The sequence below is a fragment of the Phalacrocorax aristotelis genome, chromosome 2 (assembly GCF_949628215.1).
Source record: "Phalacrocorax aristotelis chromosome 2, bGulAri2.1, whole genome shotgun sequence".
Classification (NCBI taxonomy): domain Eukaryota; kingdom Metazoa; phylum Chordata; class Aves; order Suliformes; family Phalacrocoracidae; genus Phalacrocorax; species Phalacrocorax aristotelis.
The window spans coordinates 4,874,991-4,887,780 of record NC_134277.1 but is presented as its reverse complement, the minus strand read 5'-3'; the positions used below and the strand labels follow the sequence as shown (position 1 = coordinate 4,887,780).

At 38.7% G+C, this 12,790-nt stretch overlaps 1 protein-coding gene across 2 annotated transcripts in view; it reads left to right on the top strand.

Annotated features, from left to right (window-relative positions):
• MINDY4 (MINDY lysine 48 deubiquitinase 4) overlaps window positions 1–12,790 on the top strand; it is a 75,884-nt gene that overhangs the window by 38,057 nt on the left and 25,037 nt on the right. The gene's annotated exons all lie outside the window — the stretch shown is intronic.

Sequence of the window (12,790 nt, the reverse complement as noted above, 5' to 3'; positions counted from 1 at the left end):
TAAACATTAGACATCATGTCTAAGGTAGTTGCCTATGCTCCTTGTCTTGGCAGCTGAAAGCAAGGATCATTTAGAGGGTTGTTTCTCACATACTTCAGGTATCTTAGGTAGGGATGAATGACTTGCTTGTGATGCCCCAATCTCTCCATCAATGATAACGATAAAGAAATGCTAGTAATGGCTAGATTAGGCGGCTTACTTTTAGATGTTTATAAGTAAGGTATGACAACTCTGGTCTCAGTTTATAGCTGTAATGAATATGCTGAGCTCTAACGAAGCTCAGCCTCTTTTAAAAACTCATTGAGGCTGGCCCAAGCACAGTTGCATTTAATTGTGCTTTTATACAGATTAGATGTATTTCTGTGTCACTGTGAATACCAGAGTGGGTCAGAATATAAAAGCTTTCTTCATTTTGTCAAATTCCACTTTTGTAAAAATCTCCTAGAGTTATCTGCAAGTGAACAGAACCGTTCCCTGACAACTTGCAATAACAACTGACATGAAGAGAGCAGCTGCACTTGAAAGCACCACGGGGTTGATTTGTGTAAGCTTTTATTTCTTACATCTCTGTGTTGTGTTGAAAATAAGTAGCAGCTTAGTCCAAATTTGTGATATGCATCCAGTATCTCACCTACTGAGATTCCTACAAGCATTTACAGATTGTTTTGTTGGTTTTGTTGTCATTTCTTCCTTTCTTTGGCTTAGAGTAACACTACAGGCCATTGGCTTAACTCCACTTTTGCACTCTAACACAAATGATGTGATAATTTTATAGCACATGTCATTTATTCCCATTTTTCTGAGCTAGTTACAGCAGAGCGCTCCACATTAGTAAAGGTATTTGAGCAAGTAATGATACATTTGGAATTTGGTAGGATCACCAAAAGCAGGAATGTTTCTAATTGCTATTAATTGCATTGCTTTAGCTGCTACAAAATGGCAAACATTCTTTAATAACTTGAGCAAGGAGCTTATTTTTGCCATCACCTCTCAATTCTTAACAGATGGATTATGACAAGGCCAATCAATCATCTGCGGTTGTATTTGGGGGAGCTAAGTGCCTAAAGTGAGCGTGAAAATTCCTTATGGTGCCTACTTGCATTTTTAGGTATCTAAATATTTTTACATTTCTGGTCCACAATGTCAGAACAGTTTATAAAATGTACCTCTATTTCAAGGAAGATTCATTTCTTTCTCACAGAACTTCCTTTTAAAGTACCATTACTCCTCTAGTTTAGTACTGTGTAAGACACTGCATCAGTACCTATCTTTTGTTTATAAGAAACAGGAATTCTTCTCTGTCACTAGGTACAGTGGAATGTGTTTTCAGACCCTTGCATAAATTTTTTTAGAAGTGCAAACTAAATTTGGTTTATTTAATGTTCAGCAATAGCTTTGAGTGGCCATGTTGTAGTACTTCTCTTAGGATATCACAGATATCAAGACAAATAACTCACCGTGCATATCATCAAGAAATATGTACCATTTAGTGAGTGTTACACTGTAATGAATTATTTACATAACTGGCATAGTTCTGGATAAATAGTAGAAGACAAATAAGAGTTATTTTAGGTAATGGAATTTTCATCCAGTAATAGATCTCCCAGGGATTATTTTTTTTGTCCCAGTTTTTTAACACAAAATCAGTGGATTCTTAAGAAAAGAAGAAAAAAAAAAAGAGAAAATTCCATGGAAGTTTCAACTGTCCTGATGTTTGTGTGCAGATTCTACTGAAAAAGCTAGTTTATTTAATTTTAGTTGAGAAGTCGACATATCTTATTTTCTCAGCCATGTTGAAAGGCTTCTGTTTGTGTCAGTTCTTCACCGTGTGCCCACAGTGCTGACTCTCTGGTGTCGGTCTCTTGGTAAATATCTCTTCTACAAGTGATTGGCATTTCTTGTAACCAAGTTGAAGACTAAGGATGGAATAGTCTCAAACTGTGGTTATCATCAAACAACATTGTGCAAGATGCATGTGGATGTGCATGCCCGATGAAACCAAACCAAAGCATTTACATTTTGGTTCAACAAAGAGGAGACTGGAATTGTGATTAATGAATATGGCAATGTTTAATTAAATCAAAATTATTCTTCCCAATGTTTTCTGTTCCATGAATAATTCCAGTGTTTACTGAAGCTTTCACTTCAGGATATAATTAGAAGAAAATAATGGTACCTTATTTTATATGGTGAGGAAGCATTAATTACAGGTTAAAAGGCAGAGCACTGAATGTGGACTAAATGGTGAAGTTGATAATTGAAGGATAAGTACCACTGTACCAGACTTGTGCAGTTCAACCCATCCAGAACTGACCTGGAGGGAGTGCAGGGTAACGAGACCACAAAGCTTACAGACTCCCTCAGAGCAGTCACATCTGTGGCCAGATGCTTCCCATGTCTGTACAGGTGGAAGATGGCACTGGGAAGGATAGCTGCAGTAGTGGGTGTGGTTCAGCATGATCAAGACCTGTTAGCACCTTCTTAAATCTGTGACTAAGTTCCAGCAGTTTAGAAGGATCTCATAGTGCCAACAATGGAGTTACCTCATAAGTTTAGGCTTCTAAAGGTTACTCCAAGTCAGTCCTCCCAGCTCCCCCTGGAATCAGTGAGAAGAGAGAAGCTTCTCTAAGAGAGAGTCATCCCATCCAAAAATAAGTGTCAAGAAAGGTGAGGAGAATTGCTGTGGGAAGTGCCTATTTCTTCTTTCATTTTGGAGGGAGAACTACTAGCTAAGACTCCTATATCTTAGGTCTTTGCTGTTTTGAGGGTAATGATCTGTCTTACTTATCCTTATTTACTTTCTATGGAAATACTTGCATCTAGACTTCTTTTATGCTCAAAAAAGAGGAAAAGATAATGATTCATTTGACTTATTTTGAATGTCAACATTAGAATGAGAGAAATCACCTCCTGAAATGCTTACTTATCTCCCTTATATAAAAAGAAAAACTAAATGACCTACTCATATAGAGGCTTTACACTGTAAACATCAAGTGGTGAACTGAATTCTCTCTTACAGTGACTGGTCAATAAAATGGGAGATGAAATTCAGTGTTAATAATGCAAAACATTGAACACAATGATAAAACAGTCTCAACTATACTTACCTAGTAATGGGCTTTAAATAGGCTATTATAAAAAAGGAGAGAAATTCTGGCACTGCTACTAGTAATTTAATTATCTGCAGATATCAGTTCAATTTTCTATGATAGACAAAAAAGAAATAATCACAGAATCACAGAATCACAGAATGGTAGGGGTTGGAAGGGACCTCTGGAGATCATAATGTGTTGGGAGTTGTGATAAGATTCCAGCCAATATGGTAATAGCTTTGTATAAATATATGATCTTCTCATGTCTTTATCTTGCATGTAGTCTTGTCTCACCAGTTATACATTATTTCTCAAAGTCCAAAAACTTGGGGGCTGTCATGGAAATGCTCAGGCTTCAATTTTAAAACAAACCACAGGACATTTTTCCACAGCATAAGTAACTTTCTGTACTGGAGATGAGGCCTGAGTACTGGGAGATGAGGCCAAAAGTATGAAGAAGTTCAAATAAATTTAGACAAATTACTGGAACGAACATGCTTCAGTACCTTTTAACCCACCTCTCTAGATGTAATCTCCATCTGCCCCGTTTTTGTGTTCTGCCTTGATGTTTGCTGCTGCTGCTGCTGCTGCCTGGATGCTGGTATACGCTGACTTTTGGTCTGGCTCCATAATTTTTATGTTGTTACTGATTCTTCTTGTAAATGAAAATCCCAGATTTCAGCTAAGTCTGTCGGGCAGTTGTTCTAAACCACTGACAATCAAAGTATTTTTATTTAATGGGAATGCATGCAGGGAAATGCAGGGTTTTGCACTGCTTTGTAGATTTTGGTAATGAGATTATCATACTCCATGCACTAACGATCATCACTGGTAGAACTGATAACAAATGGCCAAAGAGGAGTGAGAATTCCTGAGGAAGTTGCTGAGAACGTGTTGTTGCTTCTGGTACAGGAAGGAATGCTAGTTACTAACAATTGTAACCTCTGTTTTTTTTTTTTTACAACCACTCAAAAATTAAAAAATAGTAGGCGTATTGTACTAGCTCAGGGGACTAATCTTCCTGAATGTGCAAAACGTGTACTAAAATCTTCATCTTGTTAAAAGCTACAAGATATTTCCCATGTACCAGGGAGAGACTGAGCGTAAAGGTGGGCTGCCAGCCCTCACGTGGGCCTCACTGTTGCATCTGAGAATGGCACACTGCACGTAGGGAAGCTCTGAACACTCAGGAGTGGTTTACACTGACCCGGTAACAGCAGCTTTAGTAACTCATGGAGTCATGCTGAAGTTAAAACATATACTGGAACAGCAGCGCAAGCTTTCTCTGCTAGATGCCATCTCCTCGCCTGTAACATTTGGCACCTTCCTCACTGTGCTTACTAACGCAAAACCACTGCTGTATTGGGATGTGGCTGATTCTGATCCATTCATTGAAAGGACTTCTTTAAAATTCAGCTTCTTACCAACCAGTCACACTGTCTGTTTTCATTGCCATAATTTTTCTTAATCAGTGCAATAACTTCATTGCACAAAACCATCATTACTAGAACCTATTATAGCAAAGAACATATTGAATGAGAAAATTCCTTAGGTCAAATTCCTAGGTGGAAAAGCAGTGCATTGCCCCTTTCAAGCTATGCGGAGAAAATGAAATAGACCCTCATCTGAAACAGACTCATTGTGTTACTCACAAATTTGCTGACCAATAGATTCAAACAGCAGTGTTTGCAGTCTCTTCTGTCCACTTAGGGATACTTTAGCGCTTACTAATAGCCAATTACAAACGTAACTCTGCAGTCAGCATTGGTCATTTGGGTAGATTTTCAATTTTTTCTCTGAAGAGTTTGTGTGAGAATAAAGAAAATGATGGCTTTATCTGGGGGAGTGATTTTGCAAGTCAGGAGGAGGCTGTGTACTTTGTTAAGGCTGGCCACTTATAAACCTGGGAAAATACAAGTCAACACCTTTTTCCTTATTGTGATCCCACAACGCTAGTAAATATCCCTCTGTAGTCTTTACTGCTCCAGAAATTAGTAAGTACAGCCCTATTTCAGAATTATTTGTGCTGTTTCCATATCTGAATTTGGAAGGTTAGGTTGGTTTTTTTTGTTTGTTTTTTTTTTCTTTATTTTTTCCCCCCCAAAAGCCAATACCTCTTTATTAAATGGAATAAGTAACATTTTGATTCCTTATCAATCTAGGACTTTTCACACCAAATAAGTCTGCCCTTAGTTATTAGTAATTTATCTAGTTCTCTGAAATCGTCTATCAATTAACAGTGTTTTACTAAGGGCAATCATATGATTACAACTATGTTGTTATGTGCCCTTGAGCACTTATTCTTCATTCCTGTGGTGCCATTTTACCAAACCGGAGAAGTTAAATTTCCTTCATCTTTCATTCTAATCCATTCTTGAAACAAACACACACAAGTGCCCGATCATGTTAACAGCTGTCCAGCATACCTGTTCCATCTCAAAAAATACCCTTCCTGTAATAATTGAAGCTGCGCTGTACTTGGTATGTTACAGGGGAGAGAAGCTTTGACTTGTTTGAACTTCATGTGAGAGGAAAGCCTGATCAGACTGGCTAAAGGACCAGTGGCTACAAGCCCCCTTTGGCTATGCAGAGCATCTACCTTCAGCATTTACAGAGCTAGTATACCTTCCTGAATGACTAAGTTGATCATCTGAGGAACCTGATTTTTGAGTGCTCTGAGGACATTGGACAAACTACGCCTTGTTATAGTTACTATGCCCTGTGCTATGCTCAAATATATCTGTTTGTCAGCTTGGTTTTACTTCTGTAATGATTTGTCTGGTTGCAAGCTATACTCCAAGAATCTTCCGGCTTTGATCCATTGGCAAACTATTTTTATCAATTGTTTGAATAATATCACAGTTCTGTTTTTACTCATCTCCATAGGACAGCATTTCACTGTGAGACAGACTGTTGTATATGTACATTATGTGTACTATATACAGTAATACCTATGGGCCATAATAAAGATCTCTCCTTGCCAAAGAGTCAGGAAGAGTAAAGCCAAACCCAGAGTCACCTCAGCATGCCACCTACCATCCAATAGCTCTGACCATATATACACAAACATAGGGCAGACAGACACGTTCCCCTTCGCTGCACGCAGGAGAAAGTTATCTCAGATTTGCTGCAGGATAAGAGCATGTATATATGCAATTACTATGGGTCACACTCTACCTGGCCTCAAGACCAGACGGTAGCCACAATTCCTGCTCTAGAGAGTTTTCATAGAACAGGAGGGACGTGACAAATGGGAAGCAGAAACCTGTGGGAAATGATTTATCAAAGAGCTTCCAGATATGTATAATCTGTTGGGCATGTGCTATAAGCATGTGAGCACATTGTTTTACTGTGGCCAGAAGGAGGTGCCACAAATCAGAGAACAAGCTGTGTGAACTGACTGCTTTGGCATCCCTAGCCAGGAGGTTGCCTGCCTTGCAGACATGATTTGCTGGTCCGTTTTCATCTGGATTATTTTATATTGCTGCAAGGACAGAAGAATCACTCTTAAGTAACCATAGGCTTCATTACAACAAATAATGTTAAATAATCTCAAATAACCATATGAAAATTATAAAATATTAGTGCAATTAAAACATAGAAAGCCAAGCTCTGGGAGGACTACCTTTACTCAATAAGACAAGTTTTTATTGAGAAGTGTAACAGAAGCTAATCATCATTGTAGTAATTCGTATCAAGCCATTTTTTTCTGTATCCTTTTTCTGTATCATTTACTGTGAAATAACCCTGATTCTGACATGTTACTTGACTTTTAAGCTCTTTCAGTCCCATAGGACACTGAAATAGAAAGTGATGCTCTGTTGGCACATGAATTGTGGGTGGGACAATGGGTCCTTCACCTTCAATTCCTTAACTGACACCTTTTCCTGTCTCAGAGCCAATCTCTAAATTAGAGTTCCCCTAAAATGCACCTACTGTCATGCTCTTTGGCTGGTGACGAAAGGCTTTCTTTCAAAGTAATTACAATTTCACATAAAAGATCCAATCACACGGGGCATACTCAGCTCTTGATGGAAATATACTTTTCTATGAGCCAGTTTTCTAGGAAAACGTTTTCAGAGGTGGTTCCCCCCACACTTGAGAACGCCTGGGAGACCAACGGCAAGGGGAAATTACGGGTGTGTGAGTAGTTTTCACCCAGTGTTTACAGTTACGTAATATAAATACTGGTCATCATGTATTTTACAGCTTAATCTTTTGGTGTTTGAAAAAGATAGGGAAGCAGCTATTTTTATGTGGAAACAGCTGTCAATTATGTTACAGGGCTAAAAAACAAGCAGCTTGACCTAACTGAAAAATCCGTATTTGAGAGTCTCAGACCTCTTCAAGACCCATTTGTGATTTTACAACATGGAGGAAACGTGAGATTAGATTTACATGGAACAGTGGGAGGAGAGCAAGTAGGAGAGTTTGTATGGGATCCAGTCCTTGGCAGGGAAGAACTGAGTCCTTGTTTGTTTGGGTAAGTGAACTTCTGTGCCTCCTGCTTGGTAGGCTGAATGCAATTCATAATCTTCAGGATCTTCCTTATCTTGAAGCTCTGTTGTGTGAATTAGACAGAGGCCCTTCTAGCTGGAGTGTTCACTAGGCAAGAATTGCTTGCTACATTAATAAAGATATTAAAAAATAACAGAGGGCCACAAAGATGCTCTCTCATGAAGACAGGCTGAGAGAGTTGGGGTTGTTCAGCCTGGAGAAGAGAAGGCTGTGGGGAGAACTTACCGCAGCCTTCCAGTACATGAAGGGGTCCTACAAGAAAGCTGGAGAGGGACTCTTTGTCAGGGAGTTTAGTGATAGGATGAGACGTAACAGTTTTAAACTGAAAGAAGGTAGATTTAGGTTAGATATGAGGAAGAATTTATTTACTGTGGGGGTGGTGAGGCACTGGAACATGTTGCCCAGAGAAGCTGTGGATGCCCCATCCCTGGAAGCGTTCAAGGCCAGGTTGGATGGGACTTTGAGCAACCTGCTTATGGCAGGGGGGTTGGAACCAGGTGATCCTTAAGGCCCCTTCCAACCCAAACCATTCTATGATTCTGTGATTCTTTGAATATATGCAGAACCTTAATGAAGCAGAGATTGCAGCTTCAGCTGCTAAGAGGCAAAAAAGAAGGGAGTTTGCTTGAAAGAAGATAATGTTTTTCCTTCAAAGAAAGACAAGAAGACAGGGATAATAAGTGAGACAGCCTTAGCAATATTCGAAGGAGGACATGAGTCCAAGATTTGAAGCTATGAGATTTATATTCTTTCAAAAGTGGATATGCTCTGGAATATATTGATTTGTGAAACATCATCTTACAACACTTGAGAAAGGGGACTCAGGGACAAAAGAATAAAGCTAGAGATGATGGCAGAATGGGATTTCGAAGACAAGATACAGGAAAGGAGAGTAGGGTTTGACAAAATACAACTATGTAGGCATCTGTTAAATAAGATAAGGAAGCTACATAGGCTGCTAGATAAGGAATGTGACCCAGGTGGAAACATGACCACAAAGGCAAGGAAGAGGAAGAGCTGAATTAAGTTCGAAGAAGTTTGCTGCACTGAACAAAAAGGAACAAAAGTTAGTGGTAAAGGAAACTGAAAAAGTTAAACCAAATTCAGCAAAACAGGGAAATATCAAGAAGACAATGAGGTTGTTACACTGATTCTGTTTGACATCTTGCTAGGGAAGGGACTGGCATATAGGGAAATAATAATTTTTAAAAAAGGGAAAAGAACTGAGATTTGCACAAATAATGGAGACCCTTGTGTCCCTGTTAAGAAAATTCAGGAAGCCTGTTACTGGCAAGGGTCCACAGAACAGAGAAGTGGACTATATGCTGGGCGATAGCATATTTGGTGTGTGCATATGCAGCAGAAAGATTTCTTACGACAAAGGGGGAAAAACATGGAACTGAAACAACAAGCTATTTCCTTTTTGTATCAATAAAAATATCAGGAAAAGGTGTGAAGTTTCTGTGCAGAGTGGATGTTGCTTATACTAGGAATAATGCAAAGAATGCTCCAAATCTAAATTAATATCCTGCCTTACATTTCAGTTAGGAGGACAGCATGGTGCAAAGTCAGGATGGATAATTGGAATCCATGCACAGAAATTTAATTAATTTTGAGGTGAAGCTGAAAAAGTGATGGCTACACAACATGAAGGAAAAAAATTAAACCAGTTGTCTTTTTGCCTAGATCTCATTCCAAAACTTATGCAAGACTTTCTGAGCTCTCTCTTGCTTTGTCAGACTTTATGAATGGACTTGATCCTGAAAGCTTACATGGATTTGTCGTATTATGCCACTTGTCCCATGAAAACATACAGTAACCTTGCATCTCTTGTGCTGTAAGTCTGAAGAAGTGGATGCTCTCTGTCTCCAAATACTGAAATAACTAGTATCTAAAATCACAGATACAATGACAATGATGCTTAATACCTTTTCACAACAGAGGTCACTGTATAACTGTGTAATAGCAAGCAATGCTTACATTTAAGAAAGATGGAAAAGCAGACCAAAGCTTAGCCTTTAGCCCAGCACGTTGAAAAGCTGTAGGCAAAATTCTGAAGAGAGAGTAACTAACTACAGAGATAAATGGAAAATAGCAGGGAATGCAGCCTGATTTTACAGAAGAGAAGTTGTACAAGACTGAACTAATATTGTACTTCGATAAAACAGCTGGTTTTTTAAAGTGGGAAATGAAATCTGAACTTTAGCAAAGTGTGCAATTATACTACCAAATGGAGAATTGTTAGTTAAACTGAAAAAAAAAAAAGTTAATGGAGAGGTAATAAGAGGTTTTTGTACTTGATATCATGCCAAATGGAATTCATTTGCTAATGTGAAAATAAAAGGCCTTTTAAGAATTGGAAAGGCGATAAGGGAAAGGGGCTCAGAAAAGAGTTTTCAGTGTGGGGAAGGTTACTGGTACAGTTACTCAACGATCAGTCTGGGATTAAACTTAGTTTTTATGCCCTACAATAATGTTGGAAAAAGGGAGTGGTGTGCTAATGAAATCTACTGATGACTTAAAAGTGGAAAGGCACTGTCAATACAGAGAACAAATTGTGTTCAGTTCACTCAGCTTCATGATGAGGGTAGTAAAAAAAGTTTCTTTTAACTACAGAAACTACAAGATCATGCAAACAGAGACTAGTCCCTACTGTACTGTGGGGGTTCATAAGTTGTGAATGGCAGGATGAGGAGTTGAGAAGAGTCGTGGAGCACACAGTGACTTTGAGCCAGCATTATAAAACAACACAGGATCTACTCTTAGGCTGTATCGGCATAAATTGTTTTAGGAGGTGAAGACATTTTAATAGATTGTGCAAGGCACTGATGTGTCCTCATTGAAAACCACATCAAACTGGGTGCACCCATTAAAACTGGGAGAAATGTAGGGAAAGGGAGGACCAGAATGAGAAATCTGTCTTATAAAATAACAAAAATTTTTATCTTTTCTAGCCTAAAAAACAAATCTTGAGAGGGGCCATAACTATATTCTAAAAAATGGGAGGGTAGCAGTTGTAAGTAAACAAGTAGGACCGAGGAGAGTTATTTAATATAAAGAACGATATTAGTACAAAATGAAAGTGTATCAGTAAACCTAGCCTGTGACTCAGTAAACCTAGTCAAAGTGTGACTAGATTTCAGGTTCCTAAGCTGCCACTGAGAAAAGTATGGAAGGCCAAGAAAGCAACTAAGAAATGTGGTTTTCTGTGAAAGAGAGGGGATGGCTGCATTTTACCTGCCAGATGCAGAGAACATCATCTTCCTTTCTTCCCCCTCTCCGCAACTCTGCTTTATCCCAGTATGGATTATGGCTGTAGTCCACACCATAGCTAGTATAAACACAGAGTACTGTTCTGAGAAGTATCTGAGATATGTAGAAAAATTGCCCCTCAGTTACATAAGAAGGCCCATATGGGATCAAAGGGAAGGGCCATCCAGCCTGGTAGCCTGTCTTTGATAGTGGAAAGCTGTGGCTGCTGAAGGAAACTGCGTAAGAAATGGGGTGAACATGGAGTAATTATTCTGCTGGTATATTCTCCATGTTTCCGATAGTCAGTAATTCAGACACTTCCTAAGCTGGCAGTTGTATCCGGACCATTGAGTTTATTAGCCCATGATGAACCTATCTTCCATTAATTTTTCTAAAACCTTTTTGAACCCTTTGATTCTTTTGGCCTTCACAACATCCTGTGGCAATGAGTTCCCCAATGTAGTTATGTGCTTTGTGAGAGTTTTTCCTTTCATTTGCTTTAACTGGTTGCCCAATAAGTCTACAGTGTTGCCTAGTTCATGTTATGAAAAGTAGTGAGTAAATGTTCCTTAATCACCTCCTTACCATTGAGGAGTTTCTGAACTTCTGTTGCGGTCATCAACTGTAGTAAAACGGTCCTTGTCTATGTAGTCTCTTCTCGTAGGTAAGCTGCTCCGTATCTTGACAGTGGTTTCTTCTGACCAGCTGAACTTCCTCTGACTCTACGATACCTAGATGCTCAAATTCTGTTACTGTTGAGCTAAAATTTATAACAAAGTGACTATTTGGAACCGAGTGTTCATGTGTTGCTTTTAATTGGCTTGTCCAGTCGAGGAGTCTTTTCTTCAAGGCTGGCTACAGGGTGTTGTAATTTCTATAGCAACTTTATTTTTCAGCTTGTAATCTAAAAAAAATATATACTCAGCCTGTCTGCAGTACCGGCATATTTGTGAGTATGATTTATTTGTCCAGTCCCTGGTATATAGCAATTAGATGGCCATGCCTGAGTCATTGCAGTCTCCCTTTACTTTATGTTCACCAGATGGAGAAAAGGCATTTTCCAGCAGCGTTTCTTCCTCTACTCTGCAAATTACCCAAGCAAGGTCACATAAATTACCTTCAGGATGTACCATTTTCTCTCCATGTTAAAAAATGTAAGGAAGACCACAGTGATTAGCTGATGTTTATGTGTCCATCTTCAGGTATAAAAAAATGAGTTATATGAAGCCCATCCCTAAGTGATTGATTAGCTTTGTCATCTTCACGGTCTTGGTTTTTTCCCTTTCCTTCAGGAAATCAAAACATTTCAGAAATTAACTCTTTTGATTTTAGGGGCATAAAGTATATTTTTAAAAAAGACTCTTAAGATGTGAAAGAGTGTTACTCTACTACAAAGTAGAACAGTAACAAAAACACTGTTGTATTTTTACCAGATTTCAGCCACTGTGCTGTCACACTGTGTACTGTTGAGCTCTGCTCGCTAAGCGTAAGGTCATCATGGTCAAGCAGATCCGCCTTTAGTATCTTTGCTTAACGTCGTGCTCAGGAAGATGTCAGATATCAGATATCAGATAATTTATTTTAAAAAGTGAAATAATAGGTTGAATGTGCCAATAGGTTACTCACTTTTCACACCAGATCTATCCCTCTGAAATAGAAATACTTCCCACAGAATGTTAGCACCCTGTAGCAGCAGGGTTGATGAATTAAATGTGTACAATTATCTGAGTATGTGTACCTTTGAAGAACTTTGTGAAATTAGCAGGTATGTGAAAAAAGCTGTGATGATTGAAGCTACTTCCTTGCTTTTACTCATTTGAATCCCAAAGAGCAATTATTTTTTTTCTTCAGAGGGGCTCTTCCCTTCTTTTTTAAACATTCATTTGAAACCTTTGCAGTGTGCCAGTATAAAAAAAAAAAAAAAAAAG